This window comes from Pristiophorus japonicus, chromosome 13, assembly GCF_044704955.1.
Source record: "Pristiophorus japonicus isolate sPriJap1 chromosome 13, sPriJap1.hap1, whole genome shotgun sequence".
Taxonomy (NCBI): domain Eukaryota; kingdom Metazoa; phylum Chordata; class Chondrichthyes; family Pristiophoridae; genus Pristiophorus; species Pristiophorus japonicus.
In genome coordinates this window covers 56746414-56769532 of record NC_091989.1, presented here as the reverse complement: position 1 = coordinate 56769532, position 23119 = coordinate 56746414, and the positions used below count along the sequence as shown (strand labels likewise).

The 23119-nt window shown below is 43.1% G+C and overlaps 1 protein-coding gene across 3 annotated transcripts in view; it reads right to left on the bottom strand.

The window, feature by feature from the left end:
* Window positions 1-513: 513 nt before the first annotated feature.
* The window catches only part of LOC139278587 (potassium voltage-gated channel subfamily A member 3-like), a 47769-nt gene continuing 25163 nt past the window's right edge, over window positions 514-23119 (bottom strand). For 2 of the 3 annotated variants that reach the window (XM_070897527.1, XM_070897525.1), the window contains one exon: window positions 514-1366. The gene's annotated coding sequence lies outside the window, so the exon portion shown is untranslated. The remainder of the gene's footprint in view (window positions 1367-23119) is intronic. The other variant, XM_070897526.1, reaches the window with a different exon arrangement.

The following is a 23119-nucleotide window of genomic DNA, read 5'->3' as shown; positions in this document are numbered from 1 at the left end:
AACAGAAATTGAGACAGAAGGTCCTTTTTTCCTGCCCTGAATTTAGGTCCTCGGAGGATAGTTTTACACAATCCCATTTTCCTGCTTTCTTTCCATATTCTTTTAAATTCTTCTTTAAGTAATTAGCCAGCACCTCTTTGAAATGCTGTAATCAAATTAGCACCGATCACCACTTGTGGCAAAGCACTCAACATTCTGGTAATGTTGCGTGAAAAAGTTTCTTCCAATCTCCCTCTTTTATGCACCCAGTGCTCATTTTGATACCATGACCTCTTGTCTTTGATTTGTGTTTTATAACCAAGATCTTGTTGACTGTTTCATAGTACATATAATTGCAACCTCTGACCCCTGTGGTGCAGATGTTCAGGTATTTATACAGGTTCCCAATATCCTTCACCCATACGATAACATATAATAATTGTCAAAAATGTATTGGCACTTAAATAAAAGAAAAATGAGTGAATACATCGAACTGAGGTAGATGTCTTTAATTACGGTGATACAATGATTTGACAAAAGTGCATTGATAATTTGTGAACAAGATGCAAAAATAAATCCTTTACCAACAAATCATAATATGTTAAAAATGCAACTAAATTTCTTATTGGAACATTTACCATCATCGCCCTGAACAGGATCTCCCAAAGAAATTAGAATCTGTGTACAGCTGAAATAATTTTTAAAATTAATCATTAGTAAACTCAATCATTTGATATAAAACATATATAATATATACAAAAATAGATATTTGAACAATTCACCCACGATTAACCCCACAGTATCAGAACAGTATTTATTGTCCACAATTGATAAATAGACCCCCACAAGTTAAATTTTAATTGTTAATCATAGAATAGGTGTGGTCCAAAAGCAAAATCTCTAGTATTTTCGATGTGCCGAATGATATGTAATATGCACATCGTGTGATCGGGACAGTAAGAGCCTCCATATAAATTTGAATTTATTTTCTTGTAATGTATAAATCCTCTACATTTTGTGTCAAATTAAACTAAATTAAAATGCTAGAAATAATCATTAAAAATGTGAAAAGGAAAAACAAAATGTCATCAAAATCTGATCCCATACATTTTAGGGAGGTGATTGAACACCAGCTAAAGAACTGGTTTGGGGTTCTGTCATCAGACAGCAGCAGAGATAGCGTATGTGGGATCCTCTTTTTCCATTGTGTTTATGTACCTTTTTTTTTTCCTTCCAATTCTGCTGCTGTACTTCTGGCTCTTCTCATCATGCTGGCACACGTTGATTCAGAATGATTTATTTCATGTTGGATCAAGCAGCAGGCGTCATTTCGATCAGCTGATGCATAGAGGGGGTAATCATTAGCAAAGCCTGGCGTTCCGGTTTCCTGTAAAGCAGAGGAGAATATGTGGACTGAATGGTAATATTAACATTGCAACAGTGTAAGTCAGGCTACTGTGGACCCAAGTACGCTAATCCTACCAGACATGTGACTTGTCAAAATATCACACACAAATAAAAGCAAGAATAGCAGTACATGTGGACAGGAAATTTGCTACAACACAAGCCAAGTGGCACAAGTCATCGAGCCAAAGAGTGGGCAGGTCTACAAAGAACAGACAGGCTGCCACAGGACATTTGCTAGAAACACCACAGCAACAGCAACAAAATCACAAAATAAAGACACAAAGCTTCAGAAAAAAATTACCTGCAATGTCTACAGAGATTGTATTGTTACAGTCACTGTTCTTACACAATGCACCAACCACAGAGAGAATATATTCGGATAAGCAATATATCTTCCTAAACAACAGCACTCACATTACTCCACTACTGAAAAAGGTCCTTCATAACCCATAAGCAGTCTCAGTAGTGAAATGAACAAGGCGATATTCCAGAAAATGATCTCACATGAGAGGAGGCTCCAAATGACTTACGAGCAATAAACTCCTATATTGCACCACTGAGTTGTATTCCTTTTTCTGAAAAAGCTATTTTTCCTCTCAACTAATTTTATGGTGCCTAAGTGGTAAATGTAAAAGATGGAATGGAACACATTTCTTTCAACTTACAGGGTGCAAAATGAACACTTGTCATGTCTATGAATGATGAAAGGACAAAGCACTTGTTTCTTGCGCCCTGTTTGCACACCCACTAATGAAAATGATGGGCCCGAATTTACTGTAATTGGTCAGCGAATGGTGCCCGCTGTTATTTAAACTTGCCTTTGCCTGTTTAATTTCAATGAGATCATGCATTGCAAGTTGCTGGAAATGGGAGCTAGAAAAAATGTGGTGCCCTCTATAGGGCATCTGGGATCTGTGTGAACCTGGCAAGCAACTGATTAACAATTCTTCAATCTGATTGCAATGAGCAGCATAGAGTCTGAACCGAGGGTGCGATTTTCCCCAGATTCTTTAGACGCTAAAGAGCCTCCGAGGTGGCCAAGATGGGGTCTCGGTGCCTGACCCAATGCCCTCTCCTTACAGAGAGCAGTTGATTGGGAGTAAACTAGTCGTTGCAGAGGGATATTGAGCACTATTTAAAAAGTATATGACCTTTTACTATTCACTTGCTGCTGAAGGTTTGAAAGGACTTTTGAGACACAACAGGAGACTTTCTGGAACACTTTGTCAAGACTTCAACATTCTATCAACACTTATTCTGGAATTTCTCGGAGGACATCATCTAAAAAGAGTGAGCGCTGTGCTACTCCACCTTACAGGAGTCACCAGGAGAAAGGGAGTGTTTGGTCATCGGCATCTTGCTAGAGAGAGGTCCCCCTTGGTCTGGAGGAGGAATGGGAGGAGGCAATTAGGCAAAGCAGAGCAGCACCAGCTGCTGCAAGAGAGAGGGGACAGGAGGACGAGTTGGATTCCTTCCCCCTGTGTGTACAGGGCATCCCTCCTCCTCTGGGCCTCCTCCACCAGGACCTCCAGTGCTGTGTCTGAGAACCTGTGCATCCTCTCACTGCAATGTGCTGCTGTATGTCAGCCAGCGCACTCCACACCTTCAGGGGAAGTGGGTGAGTGAAGCTCCACGAAAACTGCATCTAATCAGCGCTTGATTAGCCATTATCTTCGGTTCCCCCGCCACAAAATCCGTTCCCTGGCACCAACTGTAGCCACCATCTCCATCCCTCTCCCTAGCAACTGTGAGGCTGAACCAGACTGTTCTCACCTTGCTGTCATTTTTGACCCAGGGATGAGTTACCGACCACATATCCGCTTATTTCCAATCCGCTTATTTCCATTTACAGATCATCGCTCAACTTCGCCCCTGCCTCAACTCCTCTGCTGCTGCAATCCTCATCTATGCCTTTGTTATCTCTAGACTTGACTATTCCAGCGCTCTTCTGGCTGGCGTCCCACATATTATGCTCAGTAAACTTGAGGTCATCCAAAACTCTGTGGCCCATGTCCTAACACACACCAAGTCCCGTTCATCCATCACCCCTGTGCATGCTGGCCTGCAATGGCTCCGGCTGAAGCAATGCTACGATTTTAAAATTCTCATCATTGTTTGCAAAGGCCTCCATGGCCTCAACCCTCCCCATCTCTGTAATCTCCTCCAGTCCAGTCCAGCCCCGCACCGCCCCCCACCCCCCCACCCCTCCACCGGGATATCAACACTCCTCTAATTCTGCCCTCCCGAGCATTCCCAATTTTAATCGCTCTACCACTGAAGGCCGTGCCTTCAGCTACCGGGGACCTAAGATCTGGAATTCCCCCCTTAACCTCTCCTCCTCTCTTTCCTCCTTTAAGATGCTCCTTAAAACCTACCCCTTTGACCAACCTCTTGGTCATCTTCCCTAATATTGCTCAGTGTCAAGTTTTGCTTTATAACACTCCTGTGAACTGCTTTGAAACATTTTACGATGTTAAAGGCACAACATAAATACAAGTATTTGTTGTTGTTCTGTGGCGAGTTTAGTGGGTATCTGCCATGCAAGCATAGGAGGTTCGAGCCGTTCAATGTACTTCAATATTGAGTCAGACAGCGAGATGCTGTTTTCATGAAGCTAATGGCACAACGACACATCTCGGGTAGCATCTGCCCTAGCCTGGAGTTGCTGTGGGATTTGTGCATAAATAACAGTAAACACATTTCGCCTCACTATTATTTTTGCAAGAGAATTTGTGCTATCCAATGTATTTGGTCTTATTTCCAATACAAACTGGCCTAATTCACTCCACAGTGCATGGCATTTGAAATCAAACACAGAATGGATGATGTATTTCTTCCATTTTTCAAACAGAACGGGGAAGTTTAGGATAGTTGTGCTCTGGCAGCAGGAGCAGTGCACACTACTCCTTGCCCCCGGTTTTGAGTGGTGGGATATCGGGGTAAAAATTGCCCTCTGCCCGAAATGGGGCGCACCCTCCGTTTTATAAAGTTTTTCTCTGCTGCAACCCATGTGGCGGAGATGCTGTCGACATTCGGCACTTTGAAGGTTTTTTTGGCCCGGGGCAGAAGTTGTGGCGACTGCGGGGCCGAAGTGCCCTTGCAGCGGGTCCGCCACCTCGACCAGTCATCAGCGCCGCACTGATGACATTAGCATGGCACGGACTGTTAAAGGGGAGGGTCGCTGTGAACTCTTCAGCCACTTCAGTGGCAAACACTGGGCCAACAGGGAAGGTTTCAGCCAGGCCAGCAGGGTGCCAGGCTGTCTGTTGGCAGTCCAGCCAAATCTGGGGGCATAATTGTCGGGCCAACATAGCAGTCGGCCAACAAAAAAAAAACAATATGGCTAACGCGGCAGTGCGCCCTCCCCTTTAAGGGCGGCCAAGCCGCCATGTTACAGAGAATGCACCGACACAAAAAGTTGTTGGGGCACTGATTGGCAGCAGGGCCGCTCCCGCAGGGCAAAACCGGAAAAGGGGCCATTTCACGAGGGATCCCCGCCAGTCGGTAACCGGTCGGCCCGTGCACGCCACGGCGGGAAAACGGGCGGAGCGGTCCCGGGCACCGCTGCAAAACTCCGAAGGGCAATTTCCAGAATGGTGGCCCCTCCACAGAGAATCGGCGGCCATTCTGCGCTGCCCTGTGGCCGCTGCTTTCAGGCGGCCAAAGTCCTTATCGGGAGGGGCAATTTCAGACCCAGCAAGTGTCGCAGCACCTATTTCAAGGGCTGCAGCAGCTATTTAAAAGTTAACCTTTTTTTATTGCCGAATGTGTAAAAATCTAAAAATCTAATGGGGCGCTCTCAAGGCAGAGCACCCTAATGTTTGGATGGAGCTGCTTCAACAAGTGGAGAGGGGGGGCAATAGGATTGTGCTGTTTAGGCACTCCATGGCACCCTCCCCATCGAAATGCAGTGAACAGTGTGTCGTAGGAGGTGGTCAAACACTCAAAGACATGGCTACAAATCCAGAAACGATTTTCAGACCTGAAGAAATCAACCAAAGGCAGAGGTAAGGCACCTCACCGATATCTTATACCAAGTTAAAACACACAAGTAATTTTAATTAAGGTAAGGCACTGCACTAGTATCTTAAACCAAGTCAAAATATTCTACCATTATCTTATACCAAGGTAAGAAAACCCATCAGAAACTTATACCAACGTAAAGCTACCCAACAATAATTATACAAAAGTAAATGTGTACATATGCATGTCACACATACTGTTACACCTACAAAGCCCTTGCACTGCTTTGTAGACCTTTGAATGTGTACTATGCATAGCCTTACTGCAGCAGGGTATGTATTCTGACTCTTTCAATCATTCATTAAAAGTCAACCACATTCCCCCTTGTTAAAAGGGCACAACCAATAAAACCTGTAAATTAACAAAAATTCAAATGATCCCTAACAAATCAAACTAATATCTTGTTTCCGGGGGTGATGCTGCACTCCAGTCCCTCCGGTGCCCATAGGTCATAAGAACATAAGAATTAGGAACAGGAGTAGGCCATCTAGCCCCTCGAGCCTGCTCCGCCATTCAACAAGATCATGGCTGATCTGGCCATGGACTCAGCTCCACTTACCCGCCCGCTCCCCATAACCCTTAATTCCCTTATTGGTTAAAAATCTATCTATCTGTGATTTGAATACATTCATTGAGCTAGCCTCAACTGCTTCCTTGGGCAGAGAATTCCACAGATTCACAACCCTCTGGGAAAATAAATTCCTTCTCAACTCGGTTTTAAATTGGCTCCCCCGTATTTTGAGGCTGTGCCCCCTAGTTCTAGTCTCCCCGACCAGTGGAAACAACCTCTCTGCCTCTATCTTGTCTATCCCTTTCATTATTTTAAATGTTTCTATAAGATCACCCCTCATCCTTCTGAACACCAAGGAGTAAAGACCCAGTCTACTCAATCTATCATCATAAGGTAACCCCCTCATCTCCGGAATCAGCCTCGTGAATCGTCTCTGTACCCCCTCCAAAGCTAATATGTCCTTCCTTAAGTAAGGTGACCAAAACTGCACGCAGTACTCCAGGTGCGGCCTCACCAATACCCTGTACAGTTGCAGCAGGACCTCCCTGCTTTTGTACTCCATCCCTCTCGCAATGAAGGCCAACATTCCATTCGCCTTCCTGATTACCTGTTGCACCTGCAAACTAACAGTACGCGGAAGGCCTCAAGCATACTGGTAGACACCACATGCTCCATCTCCAGGGATACCTGGGCACACACGTAGCCATGGAAGAGAGGCAAACAGTTGGACCAAATGACCCTTCTCGACCACCTGCTGTCTCGACCTGTTAATGGCCACCTTGGCCCAGGAGCAGTCCCACGAGGAGGCTTTCGACCTGCCCACTCCCCTCCGCACATGATGCCCAAAAGGTCAGGAGTGTGGGACTAAAGTGCAATCAAAAATCGAGGAGCAGCCCCTGCAAATAGTGGAAGGGAGGCTGCAACCTCTCAAGCTCCATGTATAGATAGAACACGGACTCCTCCAGGCCGCAGAAAATGCATTGCACGGGACTGCCCTGTGCAACAGCCTCCAGGGGCTTTGCATTCTGACTCATTTTTAATCACTTAAACTGTTGGCACACTGACATATCAAAAAAGCTCATACAAAAAATTCCTCTAAAAATTTAGCTGCATGATCCATATCGCCATACTCACACACAGTGGCCTGCTGGCACCGAGGACCAAGTGGGAAAGGGCCTGGTCTTTCATTTAAGGTGACAGCAGATTTGGTGCTTGGTGGCCATTTGACAGCTGCTCTCCAGCAGTCACCAGAAAGCCCTGAGCCTGGTGGGCAGGACAACAGCTGCAGCTCTCAGGTCTGTAGCTGCGCTCCTGTTCCTGTCCCATTTCCTACTTCAAGGCCCCTGCCAGGGGGCATCCAGTACTCGCCCATGCCGATGGTTCAGGATATCAAATTTAGGGGTATGGTAGGCTGGACAAGCGGAACAGACTTCCAATAGACTCTACCTGTTACTAACTGAATGAAAGTGTAAATAGTGGAACGCACAATGTTGTTGAAACCTAAAAATGCACAAATAGGAGTTAGCTTTGTGGTATGCATGTATACTAATTTATTTAATACAGTAATCCTCATATATAATTTGATCAACCAGGCCTTCCATCTCCCCAGTTCCTTTATGCCTGGATTACCTCTTGACAACCTGCAACACAGCTACATTATCTGTTTTAACAGCATGTCTTTATCCATCAATGTTGTTTGGGTGGCATCTGCAGCTACTATGGGGAGCAGTTCATGTAAGTTGAAGGCAGCAATGTATGCCATTGCCCTCCAGCGGGCAAGTCATTTTTCAGCTGGCACCAAGTCCACAACTCCCAACTGCATCTCTGATCAGTGGTAGAATATTTCCATTTATCACCAAACTCTTCTCCTTCATCGGGCCCACCTCAACCCTCTCACCCCCACCTATTCTTTTGGTCTCCTCCCCTCCCAGTTCAACTACCTTTCCTTGTCCCAGTGCTCACCAACATCATAAATGGCTTCCTCTGTGCCAGTACTATTCCCTCCTCTTCATTATAACCACTTCCTCAAAAAGCCCGCTTTTGAATCCTCCATCCTCTCAACACATACCTAAATAATGTGCACTTAGGTATGGAATCCAATATAACATTTTCAAATGGCACAAAAATAGGGAGCATTTTTAACCATGAAGAGAACTATATGCAGCTTCAGGAGGACATAGACAACTTGGAATAATTTGGACAGATAGATGTCAGATGAAATTTAATGCAAAGAAATTTGAGGTGATATATTGTGGGAGAAAAAATAGAGGGGGGAAACAGACACTAAATGGAAAAACTTTGAAAGCACTGGGGGAGCAGAGGGTTGTAGCGATCTGGATACACAAGTCTTTAGAAGAACAAGATGATAAACTGTAAAAGAAAATATGGATACCCAGGCTTTATAAATAGAGATATAGAGTACAAAAGCAAAGAGGTAATGCCAAACTAATACAGCAACCTCTGTGACTGCAATCATGGTGTGTTACCACATTTTGTCCTCCTCGACCCCTTGTCTATGGGAACCTGACAGATGGTTTTTACTGCCTGCAAAGATGCTTCAGCAGAAATGTCTTCCAACTCCTCAACTTTGTTTTACTCTACCGTGGGCTGTGACCTGGCATCCTCCTCCTCTACCTGCTCCATGTTATCTTTGGATGGCAAAGTTGTGTCCCCATGCAGCAGACTATGATGACCTCTGATGGGGCTGTATTGTATGGTGCACTTTCATTTGTCCAGGCATTTGAAATGCTGTTTCACATTGTCTATAGTGCGTTTGATTATGATCCTGGTGGCTGCATGTTATATTTGTGCTCTCCACTCTTTGTGATTGTATTAGAGATGCCATTAGCCAAAACTCAAGAAGGTTGCATTGGCCTCCTAGGAACCAATCATGCACATTTATTGCCAGCTTAAATAATCCTGCTAAAGTGCACCACCTTAAAGTGAAGGCAGTCTGACTACCGCCTGGGAAGTGGGAATTTACTTGCACAATCACATTTTGATGATCTCAGATGATTTTCACATTGATGAAGTGGAAGCCCTTGTTATCCAGAAAGGCAGTGGGATTGTGTGCAGGGGCCCATAGTGCCATGTGAGTGCCAATGTTGCATTGGATCTCGAAAAATTCCGGCATCTTGAAAATTCTACTGCCCTATCATTTTGTTGCTCGTTACCCATTGGGAAAGTGATGAAATGGCTTGCCTACTTCAGTAAATTGCTTGATACATTGGTGAACTGTGCATTGGTTGATGTTGCTGGTGCCCCCATTGGCACCTTAGAATTAACCTGAAACATATATGGGGCGCAGGTTGGCAGGAGGTCACTTTCCAAGAGATGTAAAGCTTTGGCACTGTCTCTTGAGCCAAGCATAACCTACGAAGACACACTTCCTCTGACATGCCATGGGAGGTATGATTCTGTGTCTAGATTTGGAGCTAATGGCAGTTGAGGTAGTCTGTTTCAGAATAACTTCACTGACCTCATATCCCTCCTTTCCCCCTCCTCATTTTCCAAAATGCATAAAAATAATCTAATTCCCAATGGATGTCCAGTCATAAATTATAGGTGATGCAACCAAAAATATCTCAAACAAAACACTTTGACAAAAAAAACCTCAAAAAAGAAATCGGGCAACTTGAGAAAAAGCTTTGAAAACAACCTGCACTGCAAATCTCCAGTAAAATTGCACAATCGGTTGGCTTCTTCTCTGGGTGACATGGAGATGAATGTCAACAAGAATTGAAGGCCCTTTGCGTTAGGTTGATCCAAAAATTGCAGGATCCCGTTTTGATGAAAGGTCATCGACCAGGAACGTTAACTCTATTTCTTTCTCCACAGGTGGTGCCTGACCGTCTGACTGTTTTCCAGCATTTCTGTTTTTATTCCAGATTTCCAGCATCCGCAGTACTTTGCTTTTGTTTTCCCTTTAAATGCTGCTTCCTGTCAACCCAGAATTGGCGGCTACCTCCAAGGCTCCTCTTAGTTTGGAAAAATGAACACCGAGCGCATTCCCAGTGAGCAGCATTGGGAAATCATGTCAATGTTAATTGTAAAATCATTTCAATGTACCAACATATGATAATGAAGCTATGAGCTGTTTTCAGCTTGAGGCCCACTTATATAAACAAGTTAGCACACCCTTGTAAAAATAGCCACCCAGAAATGTAAAACAGGCCCATTAAGCATTCACATACTGCCAGTTAAAGTGCAGCTTAGTAACAATGTGTACCAGTCCTGGGACACATTAGCAACTGGCCTAAATATAAACAAGATTTTTTTTCTTGGCAAACAGCTTTTCCTTAGCAAAACAAATCTGCACAGGAAGAGACTATAAATATGTAGCAACATTGAAACCACACTGCCAGTCATTTATAGAATGTTGTATTTTTATTTGTGCCACGTCACATAGCATCTTCGAGTTTTTTTTAAAAACAATATTTCATGGAGATAGCGGGGCAGAAATTCCGGCCTCCTCGGTCCATACGGAGTGTGTACTGACCCAAGAAGGCATTGCAAAAGCCGGTTTTCAGCGCACAATGCGCATGCGCTGAAAACCGGCTTTTTCGATCTGTCAAGTTGGAGCTTGACAGATTCTCCACATCTTGGCAGCCAGGACATTTGCAAGGGCAAGATTGAGGTAGTCACCCATATCTTGTCCAGCAAAATGTCCTGAAAACTCTTGTGCCTGATAAAAGCTGGCGCATAGCCTACTTTTACAGGCGTAAGTGTTTTAAAATACACAAAAACATTTTAAAATAAAATTATAAAAACACATTTTATTGTTAAAAACCCTCCCCACTATGGTAAGTTTCTTTTAAACCTTAATTTAAAAAAAACTTTTTTTTTTAAATCGGAATTTTTTTTAACTTTAATTTAAATTAATAAAAATGTGGTGTATTTTTCTAATTTTTTTATTAGTGTTTTGGGTGTTTGGGGGTGTTCTCATTCATAATAATGGGAACTCCAACTTACAGAGTTCCCATTATTATGAATGAGATTACACTTTATCTTGATTGGCTGCCCAGAGTCATGTGATTGCAGCTCCAGCCCTGCGCATGTCCTGACGTGCACACGCTGCGACGCGCAGTCAGTGGAGGCCTCAGGACCGGGAACTCGCGTGGGCACAGCAGCTTCAGGTAAGTGCGCATCTTTTTAAAGTTTTTTTTGCTTGATCACCCACGGGAAGCAGCCGACCGGGATTTCTGGGAGAGTGTCATTGTGGCACTTTCAGGAAAAGGAACAGCTTAAAGTTAGGCCACTCGAATACTTCATTATCTGCACATCAAAGTACACTGGCATTAAAATAAGATGTAAATATTCAATTTATTATTTTAATTACTCGCCTAATCTGACTGAATTCTTATGGGTTATCACACACACACACTTAACATGGCTCCCTGCTGTGAATGCAGAATCGGTGAAATTATCTCAAGTTAAACCTGTACACACACTGCTTCCAAAGTTAAACCTGTACAATCTATTTCCAAAGTTAGAACTGTACACACATCTTTCTGAAGCCGACACCCCCCACAAACCAAATAGTGATGCATTTCCAGTAGGTTCTAGTGCATACTAGTACAGACAAATTAAAAAATGGTACATTTTTGTTAATTTTAAAATGTTTATACTTCATAAATGTTAAACTTTTAATGATAAAGGAATACAAACCAAAGGACTAATTAGGCCCAGCTTCCCCAAAAGTTATCTCGATAGTCTCCCAATTAGCAGAAATTCTCTCCCTCTCTGCAACTCAGTTCACAGGGCTGCTCCCTCCCTTATCAATCTCCCCGGTTAATATTGGCACTTTACTCCCCCATTTCAGATAATGTTGGCTCTCTGTGCTCTTCACTTGACACTCCTCCCCACCAATTATTGTTTGCATTTTCCTCCCTCACACCCACCCCTAATTAAGCTTGACACTCTTCCCCTCTCCTTATTAATGTTGATATCTTTGCTTCCCTCCCAATTCACACTGGATTCTCCTCCCCACCAATTAATGATGGCACTTTCCTCCCTCTAACCCCTTATTCCAGTTAATCTGGCACTCTCCCCCTCCCCACATTAATCTGGCACTCTCCCCCTCCCCACATTAATCTGGCACTCTCCCCCTCCCCACATTAATCTGGCACTCTCCCCCTCCCCACATTAATCTGGCACTCTCCCCCTCCCCACATTAATCCTGGCACAGGTCCCCCCTAGCCACTCCCCCCACATAATGCTGCCCTTGGATACTCCGTTCTCCTTCCTCCTCAGTATTGCGCCTCAGTTCTAACCTTCTGTTGCTGCGGTGATTTTTTTTCTGATGCTAAAGCTTGTACATCTTTATAATCCTGTTTTAATTTCAGATTATGTCCCCTTCATTTCTTTTCCATGCAGCTTATTTGTTTGACATAACATCACTTTGCCTGACTTCAGCCTTTCTCAGACTGCACTTCATCTCTGGAGAGAGTCTTCAGTATATTTAACGCCAGATTGAAAATCAATATGGAGAAGTATTATTGTTACTGAGTCCAATAACACAAGTTTCCTCTCAGCAGCAAGTTTCAGCTACATCGACCACTTTACTTTAGTGTTTGGAATACTAACCTAGCCATATACAAAGTATTATTTCATCCCAAAATATTATCTCCTTCTTCAAAGTCAGGGAACTATGTATGACATTTAAAGTCAAAGAATTAAATATATTTTCATTCTGTTACATAGTTCGGTTTATCTTTGAATTGTACTGAACTTTACCTCATCTGGGAGCTTTCTCAACTTTTGTCAAAGATTGTTCTCCATTTTTTTAAATAAATAGTCCTACTAATTACCTTTTCATTGATAAATGACAATGTAAGGACTGATTCCATCATCCCAGGCATCCAGCCAGGAACCACTCTCACAGGGAGCACGGGTCAGAAACTGTGGTTCCCCATTGGGAGTGCAGGATTCTGGAATCATTCCAAAGTCTACAACAGCTAGTCTTCTTGTCTTGAGTAATTTATTTGTGGGTTTCAACTGTGAATGAATTAAAAAGCACAAACTTTGCCTGTTACTTTATTAAATATAATTGTCAGAGTATTGAACACGTGCAGGGAAGATTTCTTCCATGTGTTTTGTGTTAGTGACAATGTACATGCAGAAAGAGTTTTATTTTCTTTTTCTTTCACAGCAAGAGTTTAAATGGGTAGCTAGAGCCAATAATAGGGTAGATTATATATGGACTATGGGAGGAAATGAAAGGGGTGAGTAGTTAACGATTGGGTAGACTGCACACCTGTGGAAAAAAAATCTACTTTATCTCAATTCAAAATTAATCTTGAAATATTTGAAATTATATTGGGTGGGCTGCTGGTACAGGAACTTTTGAACATTTTTGCCTGTTTTGATGGGTGCAATAAGAAATAAAGCACTTGACCATTAATGTTACTCCATTTGTGCATGCTACTACTTAGTTCCCACATGTTATGTACTTAGGAGTGATGGGCTCCTATTTTCCCATCTCAGATAAAGAGAACTAATACATGTAAATGCAACATATTTCTCACATCGTTGTGGTTAGTTCTGCCACTTCTAGTATACCTTCTTAATTAATAAGTAAATTACTGATCTATTTTGGAATGGTAGGGAAATGTGTCTATAGAAATGGAACTGCAACAACCCCAGGCTAGGGAAAGACATGTTAAACATCTTCTGCCAAACACAGGATCCAATCTCCCAGGACGGCTACATGCCAACATGCGGCAATCTCCAACATGTGTTGCTGCAATTACAGAGTATGCGGATCCTGGGACAGTACCTGGCTGGAAACTGTACCTCCCAATTTTGAGTAAACTATATGTACCAAAGGATATGAGCCTAGAGATTAACATTGGTAATATTACTGGATGGATGCTCAACCCATTCTTCTGTCTGTGCTAAAGGGTAACTTGTTTAAAACAAATAGGTTAGTTGAAAAGGCACTGTTAGCAAAAATAATCTTTAAATACTGGAGAGGTATGTGATATGAGCACACTAAGCATTTGTACAATGTACAATTGATCACAGACATTTCCAGGCTTCTGACTATGCACAACCTTAAAAACATATGGATTCATTTTATAAAATTTGAAACTTTACAATAATCTCACTCTAAAAGGCCATGGGTTGGATCCATCGGGTAAGTGTACAGGCATTTACCTCCTGGATCCAGCAGTCCTCACCTCCCGTTAGCTAGCGGGTTCCCTAAGGCCTGGGAAACCCAACAAGCCAGAGTTAAATTTGAAATGGTGGATCACCATGAGGCATGCCAGCCTCATTATAACATTTAAATGGATGATCTGTCTCCTGCAAGCGGGTTGGCTGCCCAGCCCTGTTAAAACCGGAAGTGGCGGGTTGGGGTTGCGATTCAGTTATTTAGCTCTTTAACCTCCCACCCGACAACAATTTCTCCCATGAGTAGACAGAGTGGGAGCCATGGTGATACTCCAGATTCCCAGTTGCATAGGTCACTGCATTGTTGATCGCAAACCAAAAAAAAGATCCCCAACTTCTTCAGGGCCTGGGTGTAATTCTAGGGTAACATGCGCAGGAGATGATTAGCAACGGAATAAATTTCTTGGTACCTGGAAACACACCAAAAGCAACAAAAGGGACCTCCCACTGAGGCCTGGTGCGGGCAGTAGTAGGTATAGGGGGAATGATCTGCAAGTCTTCAGACGATACGTGAATGAGTTAGGACTATAGAGGATGATCAACAAGCAGATCTAGCTGTCCTGGGGGAATTGGACCTCATGTTTGGCAGAGGATGTTTAACTTAGAAAAGTGCAGTTATGCACGTGGGTGGGCCAGTTTCTAAATATACATACACCCTACAGCGAAAATAAAGTAATTCCTTTCACCACATAGATGCCCAGATGTGTCATTGGAGATGCGGCCGGCTGAATTGCTGAATTTCTTGTGGCTCCCACCTCCATTGCACAAGCAAGTTGGATACTGGGGGTACTTGTGCATGAAACACAAAAGGATAGTATGCAGGTACAGCAAGTGATCAGGAAGGCCAATGGTATCTCGGCCTTTATTGCAAAGGGGATGGAGTATAAAAGCAGGGAAGTCTTGTTACAGCTATATAAGGTATTGGTGAGGCCACACCTGGAATATTGCGTGCAGTTTTGGTTTCCATATTAACGAAAGGATATTCTTGCTTTGGAGGCAGTTCAGAGAAGGTTCACTAGGTTGATTCCGGGGATGAGGAGGTTGACTTATGAGGAAAGGTTGAGTAGGTTGGGCCTCTACTCATTGGAATTCAGAAGAATGAGAGGTGATCTTATCGAAATGTATAAGATTATGAGGGGGTTTAACAAGGTGGATGCAGAGAGGATGTTTCCACTGATGGGGGAGACTAGAACTAGAGGGCATGATCTTAAAATAAGGGGCTGCCCATTTAAAACTGAAATGAGGAGAAATTCTTCTCCCAGAGGGTTGTAAATCTGCAGAGTTCACTGCCTCAGAGAGCTGTGGAAGCTGGGACATTGAATAAATTTAAGACAGAAATAGACAGTTTCTTAAACGATAAGGGGATAAGGGGAGCAGGTGGGAAAGTGGAGCTGAGTCCATGATCAGATCAGCCATGATCTTATTGAATGGCGGAGCAGGCTTGAGGGGCCATATGGCTTACTCCTGTTCCTATTTCTTATGTTAACATCTTGTGCCTCCCAAACTAGAATTACATGGAATTTACAGCACAGAAACAAGCCATTCGGCTCAACTGATCTATGTCGGTGTTTATGCTCCACATGAGCTTCCTCCCACCCTACATCTAACCCTATCAGCACATCTTTCAGTTCCTTTCTCCTTCATGTACTTTTTGAGCTTCCCCTTCTATGCTATCCTCCTCAACTACTCCATGTGATCACAAGTTTCACATTCTAACCACTCTCTGGGTGAAGTTTCTCCTGAATTCCTTATTGGATTTATTAGTGACTATCTTCTATTTATAACCTCTAGTTTTGGACACCTCCACAAGCGGAAACATCGGAGGCGGGGCAGCTGTGAAATGTGAAATGACTGACAGTGGGTCGGGACCCCGCTGTCAACCCGCCTCTACGCTACTTTACCAGGAATCGGGTCAGTCAACGCTGAACAGACCTGACATGCAGCAGTGAGGGAGGCAATTTAAGTCATTATGACTTTGTTAAAAGGCTAGTAAACACAATTTTGAGGTCAATTTACCATTTTTCTAGGTTTTCTACAAGGTTGCCGCTGCTCGGGGATCACATCAGATAAAACATCACATCTGGGAGTTGTGTTACCTGATAGCTGCAAGTGTGCTATAAAAGCTCCCATCTCACAGCTGTTCACTTTCCAAGCCAGAAACTCTTACTTACTGCATTTGGAAGGCACATTGAGCTTTATGCATGTTGTAAGTCTTTGGAGCAATCTCTCCATCCAGTGTCACCTCATTGGAACAACCTCTCTCACTACTGACAGATCGCTTCCGTCATCTCTACTTCACCTGCCTTCTATTACATTAGCATCAGTGCCTTTGAACCTATGTGACCTTGAACCTCAGAATCCCACCACGATCAGCCCCAGCGCCAGCAGCACCAACATCAACCTTCTCCGCAATAAACTGATGCTGCACAGGACACAGGGCATCAGCACCCCACCACATTCCTGCCCAGGATGCCAGGGATGGCCTCTGCATGGCCAGATTTACTTCACTTGATGCTGTATACCCTGGCTGGCACATGATCTGCCAGGTTGGCACAACCCCACACCAACACCATAAAGCATCCCTACAATTTCCAAGCCATTCCTTTCACACTCAGCATCATTGTGGGGGTACTGTTATGTCTCACTATTCACTGCAACTCATGAAGTCACTTCCAAAGGTGCACACAAATCTGTCCAAGAAAGCAAAATGTTGAAAATAAAGATTTCAATGTTTGACAACACTTTAACAGAAACTTTATATGAACATGGGCAAAAACACCCAAGTGCCTACCCTTGTGTGTTATTAGTTGGTATGATTGGATTAGGGCGAGGGTGAGTGTGAGGAGTGGCTAGTGAGATGGGGAAGTGATAATGTAGACAGAGACAAGAAGGTAGCTCACCACCAACTTCTCAAGGGCAATAACTGCCAGCGATGCCCACATCCGATGAATAAATTAAAAAAAATAAGACCTCAGTTAGCGTATTGTGTGCAGTATTAGGCTCCACACTGTAGGAAGAACATTGAAGCTTTAGAGAGGGTACAACACAGATTCACTAGAATTATGTCTGGTATGAGGAAATACAAACACAAAACAAGCCTTGAAGATTTGGGTCTTTTTTTGTTTGAATAATGCAGTTAACAGCGTGATATGAAAGGGCGGGACAGTAGATAGAATCAGACTGTCTCCAGTACTTGAGGGGTCAAGAATGGAAGGCCATTGATACAAGATTAAACATAAGAGATTTAGAAAAAAGAGCAAGAGAATGTTCTTCATGCAAAGATGTAAAGCTGTGGAATTTACTTCCAGTGTTGGTGGTTAAGGCAAAAATTATGGTTGGGAATTGCCTTGGAGCTGATTCTGCTCCACTGCCATAACTTCACTGTAAGTGTGCTGGAAACCCAAATTAAAAGGGATATGGGATTAGGTCGGGTAAATATGATTAGAACTGTTTTCTCTCATGGAGGATGAACACTGGCACAAACTGGTTGGATCGAATGGCCCATCTCTGTATTGCAGCTCCTGTATACTTCTACGTAAAGTGGGCATTAAAGGCAAGCAGATTTTTTGCATGTGGGCAACATGTTATGGAGACATGCAAATTGCCTTGCTAAGGATTCACACAAATTTATAGTTGTTTGCGGATTAAAAGATTTTTCCTCACAGAATGGCAACCTCCCTTTAAATGACCACTTCTCTTTAAATAACTGTGGCAATATGCAGCTGCAAAAAGGTTCTGCAGTCCATCTGCTTGGCCCCAAAAACTAACACCCCTCAATCAGCCACTCCCTCGTATCTATATAATTTTCAGTAAAAAATGTCCACGCTATCTACTTCTCTGGGCAGTCTATTCCATATGTTCATAACCCTCTACTTAAATAGTTCACTCTAAACTGTCTGCGCATCTTTCCTGCTCTAAGCATGCGTGTGTGTCCTCTGAGACCTAGTGACAATCTCAAACATCTTACTAGGGATGCAAAGCCTCAGCTCTTTGTGAATGAAGTTTCCCCACCCCTGACAATGGCCACTTCCCTTTAAAAAACCCCAACAATGCAAGAGATCCCACCTAGCACTGTGCAAGCTCCCAGTATGACTGTTCCCAAACTACTACTAACAACTTCTATCTTGAAGAAAACAAAACTTCAACAAACAACATTATTTTAAGACCACAGCAACAAAACTGCAGTTTAGTATTTTTCAGGGCAGGTTTTCCTGTTATTGCACTAGGCATAAAAGATCAACTAGGACATAGAGAAAAATCAGATGGAGAATTCTATCCCCAAAATGCAGCCCATCCAATTGATCTATAGGCTTTGCCCCAGGTGATTCAATAAGACAAGTTCTGTTGCAGGAAAATCAGCCCTGATGTCCATAAATCCCTGTCACCTACATAATTTACTAGTCAAACAGAAAACACCTCTGCCTTACCTGTGATATCTGGAGACACAGCTAAGCACACACACAGCTCACAACATGGAGCCCAAAAGCCACATGGCTTTTATTGTTATTACATCAGTAGTTCACTAGGTGGAGTAGTCCTCTTCTCTCACCTTATTGAAGAAGTTAATCATAACAAAATAATAATTATACATAACTTGCAAGATATACACAAAAGATACAAACTTATTTTTCCATGTTTACAAATCAAACTGGTTTTCTGTTTCAAAGAGGATACCTTTTTTGTTTGAACAGAACTTTCCAAACATGTTGTAGGACTTTGACTCATTCTGGGCTGAGCCTGAGGAGAGATTTTCTCCAAGGGTTGACCTTGACTTACATCTTGACTCGCTACAACTTCAGCCTGATTGTCTGCCTGATTCGGACTCAGAGTTAAATTCTGGCTTTCCCTTGGAATTGTTTCTAGTTCATCTGATGTAGGATTTGCTACTGGTACTCTACTTGTAGCAAGACTTTCTGACTCATCAGAATAAATCAAATCATCCCAATTTTCAATTCCTTCCACATCTCTAGGTAAAATATGATCAATGTGAACAAACCTAATCTGTCCATGATCAAACATCTTGACCAAATATGTGCGAGGGCCACATATCTTCACTACTCTTCCTGATAACCACTTTAACCATTTGTGGTGATGGTTCTTCACTCTAACCATCTGATTCAACTTCACACTTCTCTCTCTAACTCTACCTTTATCATAACTCTCTTTCTGCCTTGATTGTGCCAAGTTTGGCTTTAACAACGAGAACCTGCTTTGTAGCTATTGTTTGAGAAACCACTCTGGTATTCTACCAGTAGTTGTATGAGGAGTACTCTGATAAGTAATCAGAAAATTTGCCAGTTTGTGGTCCAACGACAACTACCGTTTCTTTGGATTTGGATCCAACATTTGCTTAATGAGGGCACGTTTGATATTTTGTACTGTGCGCTCTGCTGCGCCATTTGAAGCAGGGTGGTATGGTGGAACTTTGGTATGTTACACATCATTTCTGCTCATGATCTGTGCAAATTCTTCTGAACAAAATTGCGGCCCATTATCAGACACAATTTCTTCTGGGAGACCATATGAAGAAAACAATCTTTGCAATTTGTCTAGTGTTTTACTTGTTATTTTCCACATTGGAAACATCTCTACCCACTTCGAATGACTATCACTATGAAAAATTGCTCTCTTTCTAGCTCAGCAAAATCTACATGTAGCCTTTGCCATACCCTGGGAGACCATTTCCATGGCTGTAATGGTACTGATGGTGGTTTCTTGCTCACTAATTGACATTTTGTACACTGACTGAGGATGTACTCTCTGTTTATTTAAACCTGGTCACCATAAGTAACTATGTACAAAACTCTTGGTCAAGTACATTCCGAGGTGCTGGTCATAAAGATCTCCTAATAGTTCTGGCCTGAACTTATATGGGATAACCACTCTTGCTCCCCACATGATACAGTCTTTATCCACTGACAATTCATTCATATGAATGAAGTATGGATGAATATCTTCCCGATACCTGGTTTGGCCATCCATTTGCTATGTAATCATACATCTTTGACATAACTGGGTCACGTTTGGTTGCTCTACCAATCTCTTTGGGTGTGACTGGCAGTTTATCACTGTATGAGAAATAGAACACTTCTTTCCTATTGAGTTTAACTTGTGATGGGATGGCAACCTGGACATAGCACCGGCTTTAGTATGATCAGCTGATCGTCTGTACTCAATATCATATGTATATGCTGACAAAATCAAAGCCAATCTCTGCATTGGGCTGCAGCTAAGATTGGAACTGGGGACTTTGGATGGAGGATTGCTGTCAGGGGCTTGTGGTCTGTAACTATAGTAAACTTACGACTAAACAAGTATTCGTGAAACTTTTTGACTCAAAAATTCAATGCCAAAGCTTCCCTTTCGATCTGCGCATAATTCCGCTGACTGGCACTGAGAGTGCATGTAGCAAAAGCAATTGGTCTCTCCTCCCCACTATCTAGTATCTGAGGGATCACGGCCCCAACTCTGTAAGGAGAGGCGTCACATGCTAGCTTGATCTCCTGAGATACTAACATGGTACTCTCTACTAACTGGCTTTTACACTCTTTGAATGCTGCACTGCATTCTTTTGACCATTTCCAAGGGACCTGTTTTCTCAACAGCTCATTCAGTGGATGTAACAACGTAGCCAAATTTGGGAGGAACTTCCCATAATAATTCAAAAGACCCAAAAATTATCAAAGGTCAAAGACATTCTTGGGAGTGGGTGCATTTCTCATTGCATCCAGCTTTCCCTTGGTTGGACATAAACCATCTTTGTCTACTCTGTGCCCTAAGTACTCCACTGAGTTTTGAAACATCTCACACTTGTGAGCAGGCACTCGTACTCTGGAATATGGTGTGGGGTGGAAGACACTCCAAATAGTGGCCTATTGAACCTATATAGGCCTAGATAAGCGTTTATAGTCAAGCATGACTTGGACTCTTCATCTAACTCAAGTTGTAGGTAGGCGTTTGTTAAATCTAACTTTGAAAAGATCTGGCCACCTGACAGAGTTATGAACAAATCTTCCATGGTCGGATTTCATACACCTCGGGTCCTGCTTCAGTCAAGAAAAGAGATCATTTCCTTTCTAAAACTGCCCGGTTACAGTTTACATTATGGGGGACTTCGACGATAGTATTCAGGGTGAAAAACATTTCTAGCCACTCCGCATACACTCCAAACATCTCTCGGTTGTGATGGAACTCACCGAGCTGCCCTATTATTCCCATCTGGACTCTGGCAATGTCGACAGTTCAGCCAAGTGTGTTTGAAATTTACCTTGGATTTTTAGCTGTTCTGCAAAACAAAGAACCTCTCAACTCTGTTGGTTGGCAGGATATTCACCAACAAAACTTTCAGCTAGAGAATTCAAAAATCCTATCCTCATCACCAATCTGTATTATCTTGAGTCATCATAGACGGTCCCTCGAACGAGGATGACTTTCTTCCACGAGTGTTCACAGACGTTTCAATGAAGGACCCAATGTTCCAGTCCTCAACTCCACTTGAGGGTGTAGAAGATGCCTGTGCGTGAATTTTTTTAACGTGTGGTGACCATTGCATATCAGCCACCACACGGTCTAGGCCTTTATCCAGTGGCAAGGATTAACCAGGACGACTGGAGACCTGCTCTGCTGTAAGGACCTAGTGCGCACATCTTGAGTACAGTTGTGCACACACACAGCTCACACCAGATCTGTGCCACATGGTCTTTATTGGTATTACATCAGTAGTTATTACATCAATAGTCTACTAGGTGGAGTAGTCCATTAGAGAGCACTATTACACCTATCCTTAATACAACACTAATCCTCAATGTCATCAACTCCAGGCTTGACTTCCAATGACCCTCCTCATTGGCCTCCAAAGCTCCACCCTTACATAAACATTCATCCAAAATTGTGCTCCCACATCCTGACCCACACTATGGGCTGGATTTTGCCAGCGCTCAGAGGGCAGGTTCGTAGGCGGGTCCACTGTCAAAATTTAAAAGTTAAACAGCATTTTACCAACTACTATACATTTTCCCAACTTTACACAAGGTTCACATCGCTTGGGGATCACGTCAGATAAGTAGGTTTGATAGTCAACAACTCTTCATTGCTTTGAACAGGTGACAGCTGCAAAAGTGGTATAAAAGCTACCATTTAACAGCTGTTCACTTTCCAATGTTAGAAGCTGGAGCCTTCAGGATTTGGAATACACTTTTCAGCTTTTGGAAGGTTGGAAGAGTTTGGAGTAAACTCTATTCACTGTCAACTCCTTGGAGCAACCTCTCTCAATATTGGCAGATCACTTCTCTCATCTCAACTTCAACTGCCATCTATTTCAGCAGTATCGATACTGTTGTTATATGTAAACCTGTAAATACCTTGTTTAACCACCAGAGGGCTCATCCCCTGGAGTCCCAAAGGATCCCTCAATCTCTTGGGAGCACCTGTACATAAGGAGGCCTCACAGGCTGGAGAGGCACTCTGGAGACCTGAATAAAGGACTACGGTCACACGTTACTTTGCACTCACAGTATCTGGTCAGATTCTTTATGCAAGGCATAACAACTGGAGACAAGATACAGATAGTGAACCCCACTGCAAAATGCAGAGAACTGTGGGCATCCTGGAGAAATTTTCGGAAGGAGATGATTGGGAAACCTTCGTGGAGCAACTTGACCAATACTTCGTGGCCAACGAGCTGGAAGGAGAAGCGAACGCTGCCAAACAAAGGGCAATCCTCCTCACTGTTTGCAGGGCACCAACGTATGGCCTCATGAAAAATCTGCTTGCTCCAGCGAAACCCACAGAGAAGTCATACGATGATTTGTGCACACTGGTCCGGGAGCATCTAAATCTGAAGGAAAGCATTCTGATGACGAGGTACCGGTTCTACACGTACAAGAGGTCTGGAGGCCAAGAAGTAGCGAGCTATGTCGCCGAGCTAAGGTGCCTTGTAGGACATTGCGAATTTGAAGAACACTTGGAGCACATGCTCAGGGACTTCTTTGTACTTGGCATTGGCCACGAAGTTATACTTCACAAACT